The sequence below is a fragment of the Pleurodeles waltl genome, chromosome 11 (assembly GCF_031143425.1).
Source record: "Pleurodeles waltl isolate 20211129_DDA chromosome 11, aPleWal1.hap1.20221129, whole genome shotgun sequence".
Classification (NCBI taxonomy): Eukaryota; Metazoa; Chordata; class Amphibia; order Caudata; family Salamandridae; genus Pleurodeles; species Pleurodeles waltl.
In genome coordinates this window covers 945,717,391-945,731,788 of record NC_090450.1, presented here as the reverse complement: position 1 = coordinate 945,731,788, position 14,398 = coordinate 945,717,391, and the positions used below count along the sequence as shown (strand labels likewise).

General features: G+C 43.1%; 1 protein-coding gene across 1 annotated transcript in view; it reads right to left on the bottom strand.

The window, feature by feature from the left end:
- SPECC1L (sperm antigen with calponin homology and coiled-coil domains 1 like) overlaps window positions 1–5,956 on the bottom strand; it is a 474,653-nt gene extending 468,697 nt beyond the window's left edge. Inside the window, exon 1 of the mRNA XM_069215113.1 lies at window positions 5,821–5,956. The gene's annotated coding sequence lies outside the window, so the exon portion shown is untranslated. The remainder of the gene's footprint in view (window positions 1–5,820) is intronic.
- Window positions 5,957–14,398: the final 8,442 nt, after the last annotated feature.

Here is a 14,398-nt window from a genome sequence, read left to right as displayed (position 1 = left end):
CGTCTCACAGTGAGGCCTACTCCTTATATCATTGCTCAAGGACACTATAGTAACAAGTTACCATTTAAAATGAAACGATGACCAGACCTAAAGTGAATCTGTGTGGTCAGGCAGAACAATGATGCAGTAAAGAAAGGACTGGGAAGAGTTCAGCAATTTTTTTAACTTCTGGTCCACACATTGTAGTCCTTATTCACGCCGATAGATGACCTTGTCATGGTAGCACGTAAGCATGGGTGCAGCACAGATTGCTCAACGGCCACCAAAAGGAGACTTTGCAAGGAGGTACAACAAACTGATGAGGGGACAACATCTAGCAAGAAAGAGCACAGGCATCAAAAGTAAGCAAGTTGGGCACAGCCAGGAGAGGAAGCCATTGTGAGAGGCAGAGGCTGATGAGAAGAAGCACAGATCCATCAACAAACTGGTAGAAAGGGCCAGTGGTCTCAGGTCCGAAAAACTGGTGACCACAGTCACACAATTCGCATTGACTGTGCTGCAAACCAAAGCTACAACGGATGCTGATAAAATACCAATGTCTGCTTGTGGCTCTTCTCGTTTGGGGGAAGATGAAAGATACAATGCACTAAGGAACTGTGTGGAAAACACTACACAAAAGTGCAATCCAAGTGCCAACAAGAGACCACATGTACCACCCATGGCAAAAGGGCAGAGGTAAGGAGCAGAGAACAAAAAAGGAAAATCTTCTGAACAGCTACCAATCTCGAGAGTTAGATGGGCTGTGTGACTGCTCACCAGCAAAGACAACGAAGACAGTTGTGAAATGAACACTGAATGTCTTTGCGAAGATCACGGGTTCAGGTGAAGGATAGACAGTCAGCTCTCCAGGGCAGATCACAGGTTTAAGTAAGAGACAGTGCTCCAGGACAGATCAAAGGATCTGGTGACAGGTGTGCAACCGGTACTTCAACGCAGATCACAGGCTTAGGAGAAAGATGAACAGTGAGTGCCTTATTGCAGATTACAGGTTCGGGTGAGAGATGTACAACATGTACTTCAAGCCAGACCACAGGCTCGTGTGATGGATAGACAGTCAGAGCTCTAGGCCAGATCACAAGTTCAGATGAGAGATGTACAACAGGTATTCCAGGACAGATCACAGCTCAGGTGAAAGCTGGGCAATGACTGCTTAAGGACAGCTCAGGTGAAAGCCGGGCAGTGACTGCTTCAGGACAAATCACCGCTCAGGTGAAAGCCGGGCAGTGACTGCTTCAGGACAGATCACCGCTCAGGTGAAAGCCGGGCAGTGACTGCTTCAGGACAGATCACCGCTCAGGTGAAAGCCAGACAGTGACTGCTCGACGCCTGATCACAAGCTCAAGTGAAAGACGGACTATGACTGCTTCAGGGCTGATCTCAGCTCACAGTTGAAAGCCAGGCAATGACTGCTCGAGGGCTGGTCACAAGCACAAGTGAAAAAAGGACAATGACTACTTCAGGGCTAATCACATGCCAAAGTGAAGGATAAAGAGAAAGCGCTCCCAGTTAGATCACAGGCTCAGGGGAGGAATATATGGCAGGTGCTCTAGTTGAGATTAAGGCTCAGGTAAAAGATGGGCATTTTGTGCTCCACACAAGTTTAATTAGTGCTTCAGGTGAAAGATAGACAGTGAGTGCCTCAGAGCAGATCACAAGCTCGCTCAGGTGAAACAAGGGCACTAATCTGGTAAATGATATACAGTCAGCTCTCCAAAACGGATCACAGATTTAGGGGTGGGATGTACATCAGGTACTCAAGGGCAGATCACAGAATCGGGTGAAAGATGGACAGCGAGTGCCTCAAGGCAGACAAGACCACTGGTGACAGTGAGACTGCCAGTTCTCCAGACTAAATCACAGGTTTAGATGACAGATGGAAGGTCAGCACTCTAGGTCACATAAAAGGTTCACGGGAGGGATTTACAATGTGTGGTGCTTCAAGACAAATCACAGGCTCAGGGGGCAGAGTGGGCAGAGTGTCTCAGGGCAGATCACAGGTTCAGGTGACAGACAGTACTCCAGGCCATATCACGGAATCACCTGAAATATACTTAGTGTTTTAAGGAAGATCCTAGGCTCAAGTGAAGGACAGACAGTCAGCTTTCAACATCAGATCACCGGCCCAGGTGAGGGTTGTACCATGGATGCTTCAGGGCAGATCACAGGTTCAGGCGAGGGACGGACAATGCGTGCTCCAGCAGGTGAGACGGAAAATAGGTGATCAACGTCATATTACAGATTCAAGAGAGAGGTGGACAGTGAGTACTTCACTGCAGATCACCAGCGCAGGTGAGTAATAGACAGCGGGACACAGTGGTGACTCAACACAGATCACAGGTTCAGGCTAAGAACTGACAGCGAGTGCTTCTTTAGAGATAACATGTTGCAATAAGGGAAGGACCAGAAGTTTTACTCCGTAGATCACAGGTGTAAATCAGCAATGAATTAACCGCGTCAACGAAAATAACTAGCTGAAATGCCAAAGGGACGGCAGCGCTTCAGCACAGATCACAGCTGGAGGCAAGAGACGGGCAGAGAGGGATTTAGCACAGACTCAAGTGAGGCAAGAACAGCGAACACTTCAGCACATGTTATATTGCTTTTTTGGTGACAGAAGGATGAACAGTGGGTGCTTCGACATAGATCACAGGATGAAATAAGTGTCGAACAGCAGTAACTTCTAGTAAGCAATTGCATCACCTTAAACATAACACAAAAGGACAAGCCAGCTAATTTTAATAAACATGTACATAATAAAGATCCAGCGGACCGACCTTCAAGGATACAGAAATTAAATCCAAACAACAAGGCCACATTCACTAATGAAAACAATCAGAAATAACCGAACAAGGCATAGTTTAACAGGGATATCAATCAGAAGAGCCTGTTCACCCCCCCCCCACCCCCACCCTGCGTGCCAATCGTAAAAGCACATGCATAATTAATAGTAAAATTTATTTTCAAAAGCTTTGAGTGTGCTCTAGGGTCAATAACAATAGAAAAGAGTAGCTTAAATTGACGCTGTTCGCGATACCTGGATTAGTCATTTGGAGAAGATTTTAGTTGAATAATTTGTTTTTCTTGTTAAACTGTATTGTTTCTGTTAAGCGTATAGTCTTTTTTAAACATTTATAACAGCATTAATGATGGAGAAAAAAACGTGTAGGTTCAAAACTTATTTTGAAGGCAAATTTTAATAATTGAATGGTTTTGCACAGTTTGTCTATGAAGGAATAATGTGAATTTATATAGTAGTGTACTTTTTCGAATTGCACTTTATTTCCTTTTTAATTGACAGATGTGAGTATTTTTATGTATTGTTTTTAGTTATTTTATTCTCGTATGGACTGTCAATTAATCTGAATAAAGAAGTTTTGAAAAAAGCTTGTAATACTATTTCGTGTTTATGTATGTGATTAATGAATGATTTGAAGTGTCTGAAGATGGGGCTGAGTGTGAACTTTGGGCTGTCAATCAGGGTCAACAATGGAGAAACAAAACAGCTTGGTGCACTATCTGAGCGGCAGCTTGATTGTTTCAGCACTGATTATAAGTAGCAAACTACAGAGAATGTGTGTTTCAACAGAGATCACAGATTCCGGTGTTAGATGGCCAACGGAAAATGGATTTACAAGCCACTTGGATGCACTTGTCAGATGTATAGTGTGTTCCCACGGTTATCATTTGATCGGTGATCTGCTGGTCCTCGGCGAGGTTTTCTATCCACAGCTAACTACTTACACAGCCTGGCCGTAACTGCATGAACCGATTCACACTAAAGACAGAATCAGCAGGGGAAGGGTCGAGAAAACATCAGAAAAATGCCACCACAGCACGAGTAGCTAACTCATGCAACAGAGACAAGTAAATGATAGAGCTCTTGCTTCATACTTCCAAAACGAGTGGGGACACAAAAAAGATCGGGGGGTGGGGGGGAAGAGGGGGCAGGAGGGTATTTGGTCTGTATCACCGAAGTCAACTTACTGCAATTAGTACATATGACCACACTGCATACTAACCCCAAAACGCCTGGTTTCATATAAAGCCTATCCGTACTTAAGCAATATGGGGCAGCGATTTAACAGTGAAAAGGAACAGAGCACGGTAGATCAGTGGCATTTAATTTGCAATGAAATTGTGCCGTTACAGAGAGAAGTCACAATTAATAGCATATACCATTCACAGATGCACAAAGGGATGAGTTTTAGTTTGCATAAATCTATCTCAGCAAGAGTCACAGTCCATTAACAGTCAACAAAGATGGGTCATACGTCAATGTTCTAAACCTTATTCATTTACCAATAGCCAAAATATCCCGCTTCTCAACCAGAAGCCCATTGCCCTTTATCCTTCAACAGACATCTCCTACACGATCGTACTTTTTTTCTCAGCAGGTTTGTCACCTTCGTCAAAACTCTGCAAATATGGACTTTTTACACAACGCTATATTCTCCATAAGTTCCTGCTGTTTTTTTTCCAGATAACATGTCTGGGACCCATCAACACCACAAAATTGCATGCTAAACCAAATCACCAGTCTTTCCAATTCTCATGATTATCTTCACCACCAGATCCCCCATGCACATTCCTAATCAGATACACATGGCTTTTGATCTAGCTTCTTCTCAATGGCTGTTAACTAGATTTAACCAAGTTATGTCACCCTCTTCAAATGGGTTGTATTTCTCATGCATGACATCTGGTGTTTGCCGCATACGTTCTCAGATTTAACATTTCACGGCTTTACGAACTTTTCTAGCCTCGTGTCGCTCTATTAACTCCCAAGAGATTTTTCTTCATCTAATTATATGTCTCTTGTGCAGTACAATCCTACATCACTCCTATTCCAGATGTTCCCACCACTCCCGTGCGAGGTCCCCTGAAACAGATCACCTGGCCTTTCCTGTACAATGCTTCCATAATCATGGCAGTTCCAAATAACTTGGTGGGTCCCCTGTAGCGGACAATCCACTGTCTCTGCTGTGTCAGTCAGTTTCTCGGGAATCCGGCAGTTTCTCACCAGATGTCTCACATCAGATCGGAGATCCAAGTTTAACCCTTTATTCGGTCTGCGGGGCCATCAACTGCTTCGGATCCCGTGGGTCTCTCTATGGTATCAGTCCCCCCCCATGCTTTGCTCTCATATTGCAGAATCCCTAGCTTCTCTCCCGTATCAAGGCAAGGTATGGGTTTCACATACCTTGCCCTGTCTCCTGCATGAGATCTCCTGCTCCTCCTCAAGCACCAGACAGATCCTTGTGTCACCCCTGTGCATAAAATCCCTGGTCCCAAGCTGTGCCCCCGATCCCTTGGGTCTCTTGGGTGCCACGTTCCCTTGCCTCTCTCTCTCACTCACCATCAGGACGTCTGATCTCTCTTCTAACACATATCATGGTGACTCCCCAGTACCAGATGCTTCCATCTCTTCTGTACCCACAACTCATTGTCTCTCTGCAGTACTAGCTCCCTTGTATCATAAGCCCCTGATCTGACCCCTGGTTGCTTCTGTAACAAACACCCAAGTTACTCTCCTGTACCAATTTCTCTGGTACATTCTGGTCAAGAACGATCCCTGACTCTTTCCTTGTACCAGAGCTACGTATATGTCCAGTGCCTCACTCCCGCACTTCTCAAATACCTCCACCCGTGGGCTCATTTGCGAACCAAATCGTCTACGCCTTAATAACTCCCTACTTTTGTCCCATCTCCCCTGCGCCCTCCGGTTTTATATACAACTCCAGGTCCATCCACAAACACATCAGTGCGGTCCCCACAGTATCACCAGCCTCGCAGTGATCTCCGTGGGGAGCCGGTTAGTACCTGGCGCGGCTCCTGCTCCTCCAGGCTAGGTCTCGCTCCTCGGGCTCCGGTGCATTCCGGGGCTCGCTCTCTGCCTCTCCGCGGTTCAAACCAGCGGCTCAGTTCAGTTGCTGTAATGTCCCTGGGCGGGGGAGTGCGCAAGCGCACAACCGTGTGGACGTGAGCTGTCGTCATCAACCGGACTGCGCGCGATGAAGAGCTGTATGCGTTTCAAGCCTCGCTCTGGCTTGAGTTGTCGCTTTGTTTACGATCCTATCTAACAGTTGTTAGAGGTATGACACTTGGGCGCCCCTCGCAACCACGCTCTGTCACGTGACGCCTTGACCGTGTGCATCGTGACAGAGCGAAACCGTTGACGGTTAAATGAGACTCGAACGGAGCGTCTCCTGCGTCACCTTCCTGTCTCGTAAAGTGAGTGTGAAAACACCACAGGACATTTGATAAATCCTCAGCAAGCGTTTTTTCTTGAGAGGGTTTGGGCCCAGATTAGGGCAAAAGTGCCTCTTGGGTACTTCTTGGCACGGACCCCCGCCCCCTTCTTACACGGTGTGATTTTTGTTGAAGGTGGCAGGTCTGCAGTAGAGTGTGGTTGGACACCAAGTGGTTGCACTGAAGGTTTAGATGGGATATGGGGGTCACTGTTTTGTTGTCTTTTATTTTACTAGGTTCTCTTGCAGCGCATCTGTTACGATGGAAGATGGGCGGTATGTGAATGTGATACAGGAATGCAGACAGGCACTTTCTAAGTTAACTTGAGGATTTTTTCAGTTTCAAGCAAGAAAGTCCAACTGTTGAGACCCAGCTCGAGGAATCCTCACCACATAGTGGTCCATGAAACGAGGGGGAGCTACATGGGAAGTCAGCACAGCAGCCCAGTCCAGAGAATGTTAATGCGTTTTACAGAGAGCAAAAAAAACGAAATGTCATACACACCAGAGGCGAGGAGTATTGTAGAGATGCAAAAACAATTATTTCAGCAGCCAGCAAGAATGAGGTTGAAGTGACAGGTGTAGCTGGTAAGTCTTGAGTGTAGAAATGAGACAGGTCCCAATCTGTGAGAGCTATGTGTCTAGTGTACTGCCATTTGATAAAGTTTGTTTTGACCAATGACTTTGTGTTTCACCACTGCGCATATTAGTTGCTCAATGTTCACCAGTAGCACATGGTATGTTTTGTTCAGTTGAGCCGCCTATTGGCTTTGACATGGCATTAGCCATTACTTTCTGTATTCAGTTGAGCCGCCTATGGGCTTTGACATTGCATTAGCCATTACATTCTGTATTCTGCCTATTGGCTTTGACATGCTGTATCCAGTCTAGCCGCCTATTGGCTTTGACATTGCATTCCTATTGGCTTTGACATGATATTGTATATTGCATTTTGTATTCAGCTTGGCTGCCTATTGGCTTTGACATGATATTATACATTACATTTTGTATTCAGCTCCGCTGCCTATTGGCTTTGACATGATATCATATATTGCATTTTATATTCAGCTCAGCTGCCTATTGGCTTTGACATGATATTATACATTGCATTTTGTATTCAGCTCAGCTGCCTATGGGCTTTGACATGATATAAGACATTGCATTTTGTATTCAGCTTAGATGCCTATTGGCTTTGACATGACACTAGACATTGCATTTGATATTTAGGTTAGCTGCCTATTGTCTTTAACATGACATTGCATTTGATATCTAGGTTAGCTGCCTATTGCCTTTAACGTGGAGTTAGACATTGCAGTTGAGAATCCAAGTTGTATTTTTCCAAGCTGTGTTTTTGCACAAGAGAACCAAGATGTTTTTCTCACAGTAGACTAGACATGATAAGAGAGAGTACATGGGTGTTGTTCTCTCTGCTTGAGCTTGGGAACAGGAGTAGTCTTGGAGACCTGGCCAGTCTCCAAAAGGCTTGCTCAGTTTCCCAGGTCTGAGAGGAGGGGGCACACCTTTGTAACGAATGTAACAGGCTGCAGAGAGTCAGATTCGAATCTGCCGGACCTCGTGCTGGAGCTTGGCGCCAGCTGCCAGCAATCCCGTGTGGGTAGATGAATCTCTTTCTCGCGGCTGACAGGGGTCATCAGCTTGCAGACCTTAGAAAGATGAAGCTGTAAATAGTTCCCACACGGTGAAGTATTTGTTTTGCTTTGCATTCAATATCTTATAAATATAACCTGCTGTGTATATTGCAAACTGATATATTTTGTTTGATTAACGCGGACTTGAAAGCTACTAATTCGTCATTCATAAATATTGTGGTTGGGGAAGAATTAACAACAATAAAAGTCTTCTTTGACCTCAGAAGTGCATTTCTGGTGTGTTATGTTAGTGCTTAGAAACTAGATAAGAGGAAAGCACTACAATTGGTACCAGAAGTGGGGTCGGTCATTAAGAGGTGATTAAGAGGATGTTGACGAGTTGGTAGATTTCTAAGTGCACACTTTAAAAGTGTAATTGTTTTTTTGTTGTTTGGAGAATTACAGAAATTGTTTTTGTTGTTTGGGGAATTACAGAAGCACGACAGACCATGTCTGAAAATGCATGTGTAGCTAAAATGCCTGATAGTGTTTTGAGAAATAATTTCTGTTGTACATATGTAGAAAAAGTGTCTTTTGGAAGTAATGATGACAGAAAGGTCTGGATACCTTTATCTGCTTACAGAGAAATGCAGGAGAAATGTAGGAAGTTGGAACATGAAAATAGGAATTTACGTGAGCAAATTAGCCCGACTGAAAGTTATAAAAAGGCTGTTTTTGAAGAATCTTTCTTGTCCCATTCCAGTAATGAGGGGGTTAAGACAGCTCCGAGCTGCTTTGAGTTTTCGTGTGAGCCAGGGTTTTTGGCAGCCAAAATGCATTCCTTAACTGATAACACGGACGAGAGAGACCAGAATGTGATTTACGAGTTACCGTTGCAAAATGCACAAGTAAAACGAAGGATTTTAGAGCAAGACACCCCGAGTTTCATTAGCTTGTTTGATTTTTGGAAAAAGAATAGCCCTCATTTGAGAGAAATCCTAACACTTTTGTATATGGTCACTGTGAAAAATTATATGCAGTTGTGCGCTTGTGATTTGGCAAATGAAATAATGCAGACTTCAGGTTTCTGCGCAGTGCAAGAAGGAAAAACTGATGTACATGTAAATCAAGAACAAGGAAAGAAAATAGTGCCCCTAGCTAGAATCATACAATGGATCTGGTACTTGCAAGACAGGGCTAGAGTACCACAGGTAAAAGAGTTATCAATGAAGTTGAGTGCACCATTTGAACTCGTGTCCACTGAAGATAAAAAGCATGTTTGTTTTACTAATGATTCATTGACTGAAATGTTGTTTTCTGGCACAGGAGAAGGAATGGAGTTGTATAATGTGTGTCAGATTTTAAAGCAAGAGCTACGTGAGATGTGTCATTTTTCTAATGTTTTAGCACCTAACTGGTTCAATTACCTTGCAGATGTTAATGAGAAAAATTCAGAGAGAGAAGTGTTCACCCAGAATTCTGCCTTAGTGGGGATGGCTAAGTGGGTGCCCCAGAAATGTGAACAGCTGAGAGAAAAAGCCACTTACAGGTGGGCAGAGATGAGAGAGATGCACATTCCCCTAGATTTGATAAAAACTGTGCAGCACGCACAAAAGCAATCTGTCATGCAAGCAGTCACAGAGCAGTTGGGGAGAGGAAAGTTACCAGGACAGAAATGGCAAATTGAGCAGGTTTTAGGGAGAGTGATTGCTGCAAATTACCAAGGAAAAATCGAAATTATGCTGATACCTAGAAAATAATCTGATTCATTCATACAAATTGGAGACAGAATGGCCCAAATTGACAAAAGTGCAGTGAATGGAGGTTTGGTAAAGAAGGAGTCTGCCCCAGCCCTTCTGACAGTGCAAGAAAAGGGAAGCTGTGGTGCAGCAGATAAAAACCTCAGTGCTGATGTGTGGGCTGAAGCCCCAAGTGATCCTCCAGAACCTGCAGCGAATGTAACAAAGGGCCCCAAAAACGTCCTGCTGATTATAAAACAGGGAAAGAAAGAGGAAGGGTGCAGTTTAAATGAAAAATGTTATTTGCAAGAAAAGTCATACTTGTTTCTTTTGCAGATCCTACCACGTTTCGCCACTGTCCCTGAGTGTGCTGTGTGGTCCCCCTTCCGGTGTGTGCATGTGGGGTCGGGGAAGGGACCGAATCCCCAACCTGAACCTGGCTGAGTAAAGTGCCAGCACCATGGATCCATTTTGCGCAAACTGCGCCTTCAGTTCAAGTTCAACTTGTTTGATTGCATTCTTCCACTGGAACTAAGCTGTGTTTTTTTTTTTTTTTCCCTCTCGTATGGAACTCTGACTTTTGCTTACCTTCCAGCAAACCTTTCAGGTGGACCGTGCATCTTTACATGAGTAGAACTCATGCCACATCAAATTGCTAACACTGTTGAATTAGAGACTCATTCAGAGTATAAAAATTGCCCAGTCTTTTCTATGTAGATGTATCTGATGTGAAAGGTTATGAGATCAATGTGTTAATTCACTTCTATTGCTTTACAGGGATTGCTTTGATCATTCAAATTTGATTTGCTGATAATGTTTTTTTTTTGTGCTGATGTTTTTTTGTTTTTGTTTGAAACAAGAGATATGTGAAACAAAAATTCATTGGTCAAAGGGCGGAATGTACTGCCATTTGATAAAGTTTGTTTTGACCAATGACTTTGTGTTTCACCACTGCGCATATTAGTTGCTCAATGTTCACCAGTAGCACATGGTATGTTTTGTTCAGTTGAGCCGCCTATTGGCTTTGACATGGCATTAGCCATTACTTTCTGTATTCAGTTGAGCCGCCTATGGGCTTTGACATTGCATTAGCCATTACATTCTGTATTCTGCCTATTGGCTTTGACATGCTGTATCCAGTCTAGCCGCCTATTGGCTTTGACATTGCATTCCTATTGGCTTTGACATGATATTGTATATTGCATTTTGTATTCAGCTTGGCTGCCTATTGGCTTTGACATGATATTATACATTACATTTTGTATTCAGCTCCGCTGCCTATTGGCTTTGACATGATATCATATATTGCATTTTATATTCAGCTCAGCTGCCTATTGGCTTTGACATGATATTATACATTGCATTTTGTATTCAGCTCAGCTGCCTATGGGCTTTGACTTGATATAAGACATTGCATTTTGTATTCAGCTTAGATGCCTATTGGCTTTGACATGACACTAGACATTGCATTTGATATTTAGGTTAGCTGCCTATTGCCTTTAACATGACATTGCATTTGATATCTAGGTTAGCTGCCTATTGCCTTTAACGTGGAGTTAGACATTGCAGTTGAGAATCCAAGCTGTATTTTTCCAAGCTGTGTTTTTGCACAAGAGAACCAAGATGTTTTTCTCACAGTAGACTAGACATGATAAGAGAGAGTACATGGGTGTTGCTCTCTCTGCTTGAGCTTGGGACCAGGAGTAGTCTTGGAGACCTGGCCAGTCTCCAAAAGGCTTGCTCAGTTTCCCAGGTCTGAGAGGAGGGGGCACACCTTTGTAACGAATGTAACAGGCTGCAGAGAGTCAGATTCGAATCTGCCGGACCTCGTGCTGGAGCTTGGCGCCAGCTGCCAGCAATCCCGTGTGGGTAGATGAATCTCTTTCTCGCGGCTGACAGGGGTCATCAGCTTGCAGACCTTAGAAAGATGAAGCTGTAAATAGTTCCCACACGGTGAAGTATTTGTTTTGCTTTGCATTCAATATCTTATAAATATAACCTGCTGTGTATATTGCAAACTGATATATTTTGTTTGATTAACGCGGACTTGAAAGCTACTAATTCGTCGTTCATAAATATTGTGGTTGGGGAAGAATTAACAACAATAAAAGTCTTCTTTGACCTCAGAAGTGCATTTCTGGTGTGTTATGTTAGTGCTTAGAAACTAGATAAGAGGAAAGCACTACAGTCTAGCCAGTATCCCTTAGATATTTCTTCAATGTAGATTTGAACAATGGAAAGGAGGAGGCGGTGCATACATACAACGGGAGGTCATTCCAGGTTTTGGGTGCATTACTGGGAAAAAACTCCTCCTGGGGGTTATTTAAACTTCATGAAGTTGAGGCAAAGAGTCGCTTGTCTTCTCATATGTCTTTGTTGTGTATGCCCTTACTCAAGTCTTGCTCAGCATGAGTCTGAGAGAGCGTAGCTTATATAATCTATATTAAAATGAAATGTTTATGAATTAATGTGTGATGATGCCGCATAGAAACTATAGTAATAGCAATTTTGCTTAAACGTGCACTTGAATTGTGACCACGAAGAGTGGCCACCAATGTATACGCAAACTGATAATGATGATCAAAATGTTTATATTACGTTCAAATGAGCTTATACTAACATTTGCGTTATTAAATCTGTATTGAAAAGCTCATAGGCCTTAAGTTAGCATGAGCTGCAGCTTAGCTGCTCAGCTCTCATATTAAATGCGTTTTATTTTTATTTTTCAGTGTGCTGACTCACGAGGGTCCATGACCCTGCGTGTTATTTTTCTTCGACTTGGAAGATGAATGTAACCATGTTAGATCCGTTCTCAGGCGTATTTTCTATGCCCATGGAATAAATGTTATAAATGAATTGAAACAGTGTAGATTATTGTAATGTACAAGGTCATTCAAACCGGGGAAGACAATGGAACTGCTGACCAAAAGATGCGCAAAGAATTGCCAAGGGATGAAGTAACACCGGATGTGCCACCTCTGAAGACGTCAATTATGAAGACCAATCAAAGACTTGTAAACCAATATGGGGTGAAGATTAGGATTACCTAATGCGTTATATGATAGGTTAAAGATAGTGGGGTATAGCAAATGTCCAATAGGATTTTGGGGGAATGTACTACGAAAAAGGGATAAAAACCCATGTCACAGGAAGTCATTTAGAATTAGGTAGGGAATGCTATTGATTTTATCCCAAAACTCTGTCACTCTGGTGGCTTGAGATTTATTAAAACCATTCTTGCCCTTAGACTGCCCAATTTACACTTTCCTCCTTATGAGGGAAGTGCCCTTTTGCCCCAGAGCTGAGTTCTGACTGATGGCGATTTGTCTGATGTCCTGAAGACGAAGACTGAACCTGTGCGCTGACCTAATCTTTGGAGGGTAATTATGACCATGCATTTGTAATTTGTCTGTTTGCTTTTCCTTTCTAGGTACCAACTGCTTGCTTTTGACAGAGACCTTAGCTAGATGTTTTCCAAATTAGTGTTCTAAATTGTTTTGCATGAAGCCCAACATGCTAATGCCAATCAGTGGTTAGGACAGGTGTTCACTAAACTGACGCAAATAGACAAACGACTGAGACTATGCTTTGTTGAACTGACGCGATATTGACACTCTGCTAAACTTGATCTATGTTCACGCCGTGTTATGTTCTAATGTTTGTGATCCTCGCTTTATTGAAATCTTATCAAAGTTGCCATATCATGACTATGCTATTATGTTTCTTGATGTTGAGATTAACACATTTGCTGCTAGATTGTAACTAATAGGGAATACAATTCATAAAATTCTACTAAATTGGTGTGGTTATTCATGGCTGAAAGGTCATGGTCAAAGGTCGTTTATTGAATTGATTAATGACTTTGACTAAAGTGAAATGCATTGTCGTGATAAATATTGATGACATTATTGATGTATTGATTGATATATTGATTAGCTATCTCGTCCTACGGTGTCTCTCAACTGGGTCAAAAGATTCATTGGCCTAAAACGAGTCCTGATGTGTAATAAGTTATCATAAAGGGACGCGTTAACAGTTCTGATAGCAGAGGATGGTTTGGCCCTTTGGGGCCCTATGACGGAGAATTATTGTTTAAATTGTTTTTCTGTGATAATGCAAATTGGAGGTATGATGTGCTTCTAAATTCACCATGACTTTCCCGGGATCTCGGAGCCTGCCTAAGTGAGTTGGGAATGTTCTCAGCGTCATAGCGTGTGTGGGATAGGGTTTTGCGCTTGCTCAGCTTATGCCTTTTTGCAGGTGATTGTGAAATCTGTGTGTATTTAGGCCAGGTAAATGTTGTTTTAGTAGGAGTGGGCGTACTCCGCAGTATGAGAGTAGGGAAGTCGGCATACTTCATATGAGTGTGGCGCTTTGTGCTCAAAATTATCCATGTGGTTGGTTGTTTATGTACGGACCCGTCGTGGTCTAAGACTCCGGAGTATATTGACAATTGTAGGAGACACTTGGGTTTATGTTGTAATCTGTGCAGTTTAATAGGTCAATCGGGCGTGGTTGACAAGTCGAGTTTGAGTCAAATTGTATGTGTGAAACCTTCGATGGAGATTTGGCAAGTTCTAAAGTGCACTAGGACGAACCATTGACAAGTCGAGAGTAGGATTTGCGGGTCGAATTCTGCTTGCGTATGCGGGAATTGAGAAGGAGAGAGTAGCTGCCGAGGCTTCAAGTGAAATCTCTGTAAAGTTCTGAAGCAAATGTGTTACCCTTCCTGTAGTAAACCAGCAGATTTGTGTTGTCGTTAAAGGTGCTCGCAGTAATTTTGCATTAGTTTGGTGTGAATCTCGTGAGGGGCGGACGAGCC